The sequence below is a fragment of the Triticum dicoccoides genome, chromosome 1A (assembly GCF_002162155.2).
Source record: "Triticum dicoccoides isolate Atlit2015 ecotype Zavitan chromosome 1A, WEW_v2.0, whole genome shotgun sequence".
Taxonomy (NCBI): domain Eukaryota; kingdom Viridiplantae; phylum Streptophyta; class Magnoliopsida; order Poales; family Poaceae; genus Triticum; species Triticum dicoccoides.
The window spans coordinates 194,068,640-194,079,056 of NC_041380.1; positions in this window are offsets into that span (position 1 = coordinate 194,068,640).

Below are 10,417 nucleotides of genomic sequence, written 5' to 3' on the forward strand. Positions count from 1 at the left end.
CCGAGTGGGAGGTTTGATCTCCACTCGGTAGGATTTTTAAACACTTAGGCAAGCGCTGGGCTGCAGCTAAGCCCCCGAGTGGGAGGTTTGCTCTCCACTCGGTAGGATTTTTAAACACTTAGGCGAGTGCCTGACTGCAGCTAAGTCTCTAAGTGGGAGAACTTAGGCGAGTACTGGACTGTAGCTAAGCCCCCGAGTGGGAGGTTTGCTCTCCACTCGGTAGGATTTTTTCAAACTTAGGCGAGTGTCTGACTGCAGCTAAGCCTCTAAGTGGGAGAACTTAGGCGAGTACTGGACTGCAGCTAAGCCCCCGAGTGGGAGGATTGCTCTCCACTCGGTAGGATTTTTTAAACTTAGGCGAAACGGATTCGCGGCTAAGTCACCCACTGGGGGATTTCGTATGCAAACAAAAGCGATAGCAATTATTGGGACGCTCTTGTCTTTGATAAAAATGAACCGCGGAAAATTCTTTTCTTATTACATCTCGTCCAAGGGAGAACTCAAGTGTAAAAGGGGCGGAGTAGTTCCGCATTCCAAGCTCGTGGCTCGTTGATCTGGCGATCAACATTGTAGAGGTGATACGCTCCATTGTGGAGGACTCTGGTGATGATGAAGGGGCCTTCCCAAGTAGGAGCAAGTTTGTGTGGTTTCTGTTGATCCACTCGGAGGACCAAATCTCCTTCCTGGAAGGCTCGGCTCTTCACATTTCTGGCATGGAATCGACGCAAGTCTTGCTGATAGATGGTCGATCTGATCATAGCCATTTCCCTCTCCTCCTCTAGGAGGTCGACTGCGTCTTGCCGGGCTTGCTCTGCTTCGTCTTCGTTATAAAGCTCGACTCTGGGGGCGTTGTGAAGTAGATCACTCAGCAGGACGGCTTCGGCTCCGTAAACCAGAAAGAATGGAGTTCTTCCAGTCGACCGGTTCGGGGTGGTCCTCAATCCCCACAGAACTGACGGAAGCTCGTCGACCCAAGCACCTGCCGCGTGCTTGAGATCATGCATCAGTCGAGGCTTTAGTCCTTTGAGAATCAGACCATTTGCTCTTTCAGCTTGTCCATTCGACTGGGGATGGGCGACTGATGCTTAGTCGACTCGAGTGCCTTGAGAGGCGCAAAAAGCTCTGAACTTGTCCGAATCGAAGTTTGACCCATTGTTAGTGATGATGCTATGCGGGTATCTGAATGTTATCCCTCTGACGAAACTGATAGCAGTGCAAGCATCAAGATTCTTGATAGGCTTAGCTTCAATCCATTAGGTAAACTTGTCGACTGCCACAAGCACATGAGTGAAACCACTTCTGCCTGTTCTCAGTGGGCCAACCATGTCTAGACCCCAGACAGCAAAGGGCCAGACGAGTGGAATGGTCTTCAGGGCTGATGCGGGCTTGTGTGACATGTTGGAGTAGAACTGGCAACATCCACACTTGTCGACTATCTCTTTTGCCATCTCATTTGCTCTTGGCCAGTAAAATCCTGCTCGGTATGCTTTAGCCACAATGGTCCGAGAGGACGCATGGTGACCACAGGTCCCCGAGTGGATATCATTAAGGATCATCTAACCCTCTTCTGGTGTTATGCATTTCTGACCGATTCCAGTCGCGCTCTCCCTATACAACTGTCCCTTTATGACTGTGAAGGCCTTGGATCGGCGGACGATCTGTCGAGCCTCTTCCTCGTCCTCCGGGAGTTCTTTCCTCAACATATACGCGATGTATGGTACCGTCCAGTCAGGAGTGATAGCCAAGACCTCCATGACTAGGTCGACCACATCAGGAATTTCGACTTCAGTCGGATCTGTGGCACTTTTCGGTTGCGGGGCTTCTTCTACGAAGGGATCCTCCTGGACTGACGGCGAGCGGATGTGCTCCAAAAACACATTGCTGGGAATGGCTTCTCTCTTGGAGCCTATCTTTGCCAGATCATCTGCTGCTTGATTTTTCAGTCGGGGGATGTGATGAAGCTCTAACCCCTCGAATTTCTTTTCTAGCTTTTCTTACTGCGTTGCAATAGCCAGTCATAGCTGGGCTTCTGACGTCCCACTCCTTCATCACCTGATTAACCACCAAATGTGAGTCGCCGTAGACCATGAGGCGCCGGACGCCGAGTGAAATGGCCATGCGCAACCCGTACAAGAGTGCTTCATATTCTGCTTCATTGTTGGAGGAATCGAAGTGAATCTGGAGAACGTATCTGAGCTTATCTCCTCGGGGGGAGACCAATACTACCCCAGCACCGGAACCGCTCAGCATCTTAGATCCATCGAAGAACATGATCCAGTGCTCCGAGTGAACTTGAGTCGGGAGTTGCTGTTCAATCCACTCGGCGACGAAATCTGCAATTGCTTGGGACTTGATAGCCTTCTTTGCTTCAAACTTGATATCTAGGGGGAGGAGTTCAATCGCCCACTTAGCCACTCAACCAGTTGCATCTCTGTTGTGCAAGATCTCTGACAGTGGAGCGTCGCTGACGACTGTAATGGAATGGTCAGAGAAGTAGTGTGCAACCTTCTTCGTGGTCATGTAGATCCCATATACAAGCTTCTGGTAATGGGGATATCTTTGCTTCGAAGGGGTCAAAACTTCAGACACATAATATACTGGGCGCTGAACTCTGAAGGCCTTCCCTTCTTCTTCCCACTCGACCATGAGTACTGTACTGACAACTTGTCCCATGGACGCAATGTATAGCAGCAGAGGCTCTTTACTGATTGGGGCAGCAAGCACCGGCTGGGTGGAGAGCAGAGCTTTGAGCTCTGCAAATGCTGCGTCAGCTTCTGGAGTCCACTCGAACTTGTCAGACTTCTTCATCAGTCGGTAAAGAGGCAACTCCTTTTCACCGAGACGAGAAATGAATCGACTTAGAGCGGCCAAGCAACCTGTAAGTTTCTGGATATCGTGTACACGCACATGGCGCTTCATCCGGAGTATGGTGCCAACTTTCTCGGGATTGGCGTCGATTCCTCGTTCGGAAACGAGAAAACCGAGTAACTTTCCACCTGGAACTCCGAATGTGCACTTTGATGGATTGAGCTTGATATCGTATCCCCTGAGGTTAGCAAAGGTTTCGGCAAGGTCAGTCAGTAGGTCGGAACCTTTCCGCGACTTAACCACAATATCATCCATGTATGCTTCTACGTTCCGACTGATCTGAGTGAGTAAACACTTCTGAATCATCCTCATGAACGTGGCTGCAGCATTCTTGAGGCCGAAGGGCATGGTGACATAACAGAAGCACCCAAATGGGGTGATGAAAGCCGTTTTGATCTCGTCGGGTCCATACAGACGGATCTGATGGTACCCTGAATAAGCATCTAGAAAAGACAAACGCTCACACCCCACGGTCGAGTCCACTACCTGGTCGATGCGGGGGAGAGGGAAATGATCTTTCGGGCAGGCCCGATTGATGTGTTTAAAGTCAATGCACATGCGAAGGGACTTGTCCTTTTTGGGAACCATGACTACATTGGCGAGCCACTCGGAGTGGTAAATCTCTCGGATGAACTCCGCTGCTAAGAGCCGAGCCACCTCCTCACCAATGGCTTCCCTCTTCTGGACGGCGGACCGTCGAAGATGTTCTTTCACAGGCTTGAACTTCGGGTCGACTCGTAGACGGTGCTCAGCCAGCCCCCTGGGAACTCCAGGCATGTCAGAAGGCTTCCATGCGAAGACGTCCCAGTTCTCACGGAGGAACTGGATGAGCGCTTCTTCCTATTTGGAGTCGAGCGTCGTCGAGATGTGAGTCGGAGCAGCGTCGGGGTCGGTCGGGTGAATGTGAGCTGGCTTAGTCTCACCGGACGACTGAAAAGCAGATTTTGAAGCAGGCTTCTTGGCTCGTAGCAATTCACTCGGATCAGTAGTCTTCTGGTACTCTTGTAGCTCAACAACTGCCATCTGAGCGTCAACAATCTTTGATCCTTTCTGAAAACACTCTTCTGCTTTCTTCCGATTGCCGGTAACGGTGATCACACCTCTGGGGCCGGGCATCTTCAACTTGAGATACACGTAGCATGGTCGAGCCATGAAGCATGCATAAGCTGGCCGGCCCAGAATAGCATGATAAGCACTTTGGAAGTCCACAACCTCAAATGTCAACTTTTCCCTGCGGTAATTCTTTGAATCACCGAAAACCACGTCGAGAGCAATCTGGCCGAGTGACTCGGCTTTCTTTCCAGGAATGACCCCATGGAAGCTCATGTTGCTGGCACTGAGCCTGGACATCAGAATGCCCATCCCTTTCAATGTTTCAGCATACAATATGTTCAGGCCACTGCCACCATCCATCAGGACTTTGGTCAGTCGAGTGCCTTCGACAACTGGGTCGACCACCAAAGCATGCCTCCCAGGGGTGGCAATGTGCGTAGGGTGATCGGACTGGTCGAACATGATGGCAGTCTGAGACCACTTCAGATAACTGGGTGTCGCCGGAGCAACCATATTCACCTCACGGTTAATGACTTTCAGTCGACTTTTGCTTTTGACATCAGCAAAAATCATCAGGGTGGAATTGATTTGGGGGTATCCGTCGTTGCTATCTTCCTTGTCCTCGACTCTGTCCGACTCTTTTTCCTTATCTTTGGGCTGCTTGCCCTGAAACTGCTGGATCAGGAGCCGGCACTGTCGAGTGTTATGCTTTGGATAAATAAAATTACCCTCTTCATCTTTCTTGGTGTGGATGTGACATGGCAGATCCAAAACATCATTTCCATCCTGATCCTTGACTTTCTTGGGCTTCCAGGGGCCTTTGGGTTTTCCCTTGAAATTTCCCTAGGTTGCGGCCAGGGCCTCCCCAGGGGTGGCTGGCTCGGCCTTCCGCTTCTGCTTCCAACTGGAATTGCCTCCGGTTTCCTGGGCGACTGCTTTCTGCTTGCCACTCCGGAGTCGATCTTCATCTTCTCCGTTAGCGTATTTGGTGGCAATTTCCATCATCCGATTCAGGGACATTTCTCCGGTCCGACCGAACTTCAGGTTCAACTCTCTGTTCTTGACGCCTACTTTAAAGGCGCAAACTGCTTGGTGATCTGGTACGTTCTCAACTGTGTGATGCAAAGTGATCCACCTCTGGATGTAATCCCTCAGAGTTTCACTCGGCTTCTGCACGCGAGACCGTAATTCTGTAAGGCCTGCGGGTCGTTTGCATGTTCCCTCAAAGGTTGTGACAAACACTCGAGAGAGATCCTCCCAAGTGTAGATGCTGCTGGGTGCTAACTGATTCAACCACGCTCTGGCCGAGCCCTCTAACAGGAGAGGCAAATGTTTCATAGCCACCTCATCATTGCCACCGCCAATCTGTACAGCCACTCGGTAATCTTCGATCCAAGTGTCAGGCTTAGACTCACTGGTGAACTTGCTGACTCCAGTCGCCAACCGAAAGTTGGGAGGAATCACCGCGGCCCTGATGGCTCGACTGAAACACTCTGGCCCTGAAACACGTATTCTGCTACTGGCGGGCGCATCTCTGTTCTGGCCTTCCCGATGAGCCCTGTTCCTGTCGACCAAGCCTTGAACGAGGACAGATCTCGCGTCAAAGCCTGGGTCCCTGGGGTCGACGAGAATCCTCTGCCCAACGCTATGAGGGCGCCTGTCATCTCGATGTCGAGGCGCATATGACCCACTCCTCGGGGGAGGGGTTGGCACTCGACGTCGATCATCACGATCGGATCAGTGATCATACTGCTCATTCCTTCTGTACTGATCATGCCGGTCGCCACGTCCCTCACGCCTCGGGGGCGACCGCAGGCTGTGAGCCGACTGGACTGTATCTGTTGCAACGGATCGAATGTGGATCCTATTCCGCGACTGAGAAACGGCGGAATTCTGGTTTCCCGCCGCCCGGAGCAACGCTCTGATCTGTAACAAGCCCCTGCCAGCCTCCGACTGGGAGGGCTGAATCGATTCTGCTATACGGGCCGCGGCGGCCAAATTCTGAACTGGGGTTCGGTATACCTGCGTCGGCGGGAAGAGTTGGCGTCGACTAGACTCGGGAGCCCACTGACGCGCTTGCTCGTCGAGTGCTCGCTGGAGATTCTCCAGTCGAGTGCGCTCGGCCAAATTAGCCAAGCGCGCGTCCTCCAAGGCCCGGGCCTCGGGGGACTCTCCGACGATAAGAGTGCTGAGAGCGTCCGTGTTCCGGCGATGAAGCTCCTCTCGCTGCAATGACGTGAGAGGTTCGGGGAGATACTCATCATGGGGATGCGACGGGTCGCCCCCACCCGCGCCTCCATCAGCGCGAGGGAAACCGGGAGGACTGTGCGTCCCATCGACCGCCAGGATCTCTGCCGCTGGGTCGCTGCTGTCGCACTCGGATGCGGTCTCTGCGGAGCCAGTCGACAGGTCGAACAGGCCGCAGAGGGATTAGTCGGGCTCGATTGCCGCGACTTGCGGGGCGGCCGACTGGCAAGCCACGGCATGCCTCACCCACCTCTGAAGTCTCGACCGACTGGAGCGCTTGCGCCGGTGGGAGACAGAGCAGGGAGACGATACGGGGGCCGACCGATACTGGGTCGACGGCTGCCGCAGGAGGACGCCACGAACGCATGCGCGGAAATGCGTCGCACCGCGGACGGGGAGCGCGTCGATGTCGAGTGGCGCCTCCTGAAGCCAGGCGAAGTCGTCGGTGATGAACGTGAGCGTGCCGAGGCGGATCTCGCGGCCCTCCACAAAAACTCCGCACGAAACCATGATCAAAGGGATCGGAAAAATCGCAACTTCTCCAATCAGGTGCTAAGATTCCCGCCCCACGGTGGGCGCCAACTGTCGTGGTTCTAACTCTGACAGTGATGTAGGGGGGTATGTATGGAGAGGCTAGATCTCAGCTATTGGGAAGTTGTAAACACACCAAGATGTACGAGTTCAGGCCCTTCGCGGAGGAATTAACAGCCCTACGTCTCGGTGCCCAGAGGCGGTCGACTGGATTACTGGCGTGTGAATAACAGGGGTGCGAACCCTTCATACTGAGGAGGGGGGTGGCTTATATAGAGTTCGCCGGCCCCCTCCTGCCCTCAGTAATGCAGGGTTTAAGGTACATTTAAGGTTGGGCGTTACTGATAACGCCCCTAATAAAGTGCTATAATGGTCATAAAGACTACTTGATAGCCGACAGTTCACCTGCGGAGTGACTTTAGGTCTCCTGGCGGTCGAGTGGTTGGCTTCATGGTCGAGTGGTAGCTTCTTGGTCGAGTGTCTTGAACCCGTCGAGTGGGATAACTCCTCAGTCGATTGAAAGGTAACTTCTTCTAGGGATGTCCTAGGGTAGGGCTTCTTGGACAGGTCCGTGCCCCTACCCTAGGTACATGGCTTCATCAGCGATCCCCTTGCAATTCACTGCCGGCGCCGCGGATGCCGTATCGTGCCACCAGTCCAAGAAGCGGACATTGGGAGTTGGTGCAGGGGCCTGAGGATAGCACCAGGCGAAGCAGGCATGCCAGACCTGACGCGAGAAAGGGCAGCCAACTAGGATGTGTTCCATAGTCTCAATCGCCTGGTCGCAGAAGAGGCACGAGGCGTGATGCGGGAGGCCATGCCGAGCCAAGCGAGCCGCCGTCCAACATCTGTCTTAGAGGGCAAGCCAGGCAAAGAACTTCACCCGCAAGGGCGCCCAGCTCCGTCAGGTGAGCCTCCAGTGCGGAGCGCGCATGGACCCAGCGAAAAGGGCTCTGTAGCAAGATTTGGCTGTGTAAATCCCGCTGTCAGTCCAGCGCCAACGGAGACGGTCCGGCTGGTCGGAGAGCGCGAGAGACTACAAGCGGTGCCACAGCTCGACGAACTCGGCAGTACCAAGCGGTGTCAGAGCCGCCTGGATGTGCCTAATCCAGGCACACTCGGCAAGTCCGTCGGCCACCGTGTAGGTCCGGCGACGCCGTCGGGGCACGAGCTGGACGAGATGGGGCGCAACATCCGTGACAGATTGGCCGTTAAGCCAGCGGTCTACCCAGAAGAGGCAGGAGTGACCATCCCCAAGGCTCCAGAATGTGGATGCGCGAAATATGGCACGGGCCTCTGGATCATCAGGAAGTTGAAGGTGAGTCCACGGGCGGGAGGGGTCGGTGCGTTGAAGCCATTTCCAGCATGTACGGAGCGCTATACCGAAGCGATGTAGATCCAGGACGCCGAGGCCTCCGTACTCGAGCGGTCTACACACCCGCTGCCAGTTTACCAGAAAATGGCCACCGTTGGCGTCGCGACGACCGTGCCATAAGAAGTCTCGGATGATGCGGTTGATGCGTTTGAGCACAGGCTTACAGATCACCATTGCCATGAGCAAGTGGGTAGGCATCGCGGTCAGGACATGGCGGACGAGGGCGAGCCGCTCGCCCCTCGAAAGCATGGAGGCGCACCAGGAGGAGAACTTCTTGACCATGCGGTCCAGCAGGGGCTGTAGAGCAGATGAAGGCACCTTGCGCACGGACAAAGGGAGTCCGAGGTAGGGCAAAGGAAACTGCGCCAAGGGACAGGACAAGGCGGCCGCCACATCAGCCGTCTCGGCGTCGGTGCAGTGGATGGGTGCAGCAGAGCACTTGGCAAAGTTGGTGTGGAGCCCGGAAGCACGCCCGAAGACTTGAAGGATGGCTCTGATCGCGAGAGGCTGGTCCATGCTCGGGTGATAGAAGATAGCAACGTCATCGGCGTAGAGAGAAATGCTGGGAGCGGCGAGCCTGGGGCTAAGCCGCCTGAGGAGGCCGGACGTCGTGGCATGAAGCATAAGCGAGTTCAGCACGTCGATGACCAGGGTGAAGAGCATGGGGGACACGGGGTCACCCTGCCGAAGCCCATTAGTGTGGTGGATATGGGGCCCCGGGATGTCGTTTAGGAGGACGCGCGTCAAAGCGGTGGATAAAAGGATCGAAATCCATTCACACCAGCGCGTGCCAAAGCCCAGGTGACGCATGACCTCAAGGAGGAATGGCTAGGAGATGGCATCGAACGTGCGGGCAATATCGAGCTTGAGAAGAACCCTGCTAGCCTTTGATCGATGAAGGTATCTTGTCGTTTGCTACACGAGCAAGAAGTTGTCGTGGATGCTACGACCGGAGATGAATGCGCTTTGGCTAGGGGAGACAAGCTCGTTGAGCCTTGGGGCCAGTCGGAGAGAGAGGACCTTCGCGACAAGCTTGGCCATGAGATGGATGAGACTGATCGGCCGGTAGTCGCCAAGAGAGGTAGCGTCCGCTCGCTTGGGAAGCAAAGTGACAAATGCCTCGTTGAGGCATTGAAAACCTCGGCCATCCATACTGTAGAGCTTGGCAAAGGCGTCCATAAAGTCGTCCTTGACGACCGCCCAGCAAGAGCGAAGGAACTCGGCCACGAAGCCATCAGGGCCAGGTGACTTGCCGGTAGGTAGCTTCTTTACGGCACCCCAGACCTCGTCTTCGTTAAAGGGCTGATCCAGGGACGAGAGGTCGAAAACCCTAGGGTCGATGGCGTCAAGATCCAAAGAGTGAGCGCGCGTGTCCGCGGTGCCGATGATCGCCGTAAAGTGGTGGAAGGCCGCCTCAGCCATGTCCCGCTCCCCTGAGATGGTGGCGTCGTCTTGGCGAAGGGAAAGGATGCGGGTACGTTGCTTTCGATGAGATGCCTGTATGCGCAAGAAAGCGGAGGATGCTTCGCCGTTACGCAACCAGGCCAACCGCACCCGCTGCCTTAAGATGGACCGCTCGAGGGATACAAGGCCCAAGTATGCCTGTTTGAGGCATCGATGCAGCCAAAACTCCTGACTGGAAAGAGGCCTGCAGTCCTGCGCCGCATCGAGCTACGCGATGAGCTCACGGCGACCATAAGCTGCAGGGAAACACTGCCGATGGTCTTGGTGCTCCAACTCTGAAGGCGGCCAGCGGTTATCCTCAGACAGTCGAAGATTCGACGAAATGGGTCTGGGTTAGGCGGGGCGCTGGACCAGGCGTCGGAGACCACTTGCATAAACCCAGGCAACTGTGGCCAGAACTTCTCAAAGTGAAAGCGGCGCACACCCGGAGAACGTGTGGTGCAGTCAAGCATGAGAGGGCAATGGTCCGAGGCCGCCGAGGACAAGCAGCGGAGAAGACAACTTGGGAATGCGGACTCCCAGGTTGTGGTGCAGAGGACTCTGTCGATACGAACCAACATAGGATTTTCGTGCTCGTTGGACCAGGTATACCGCCTACCATGAAGGTACATGTCCCGAAGCTCCATGTCTGCCATGAAACGGCGGAAATGCCGGATGAGACGCAGGTTTAGGCGAGAGTTATTCTTGTCCGCGGCCGCAACAATCAGGTTGAAGTCACCACCAATGATCCATGGCCCGGCGCTCGAGGCACGCATGTCCTGTAGGTCCTGAAGAAAGGACATCTTGTCGGCCTTGATTTGCAGCCCATACACCCCGGTGAGCCAGAAAGGATGCCCGCCCGCGAGGGAAGAAACCACCGCGGTAATGTGGTGCGCACCG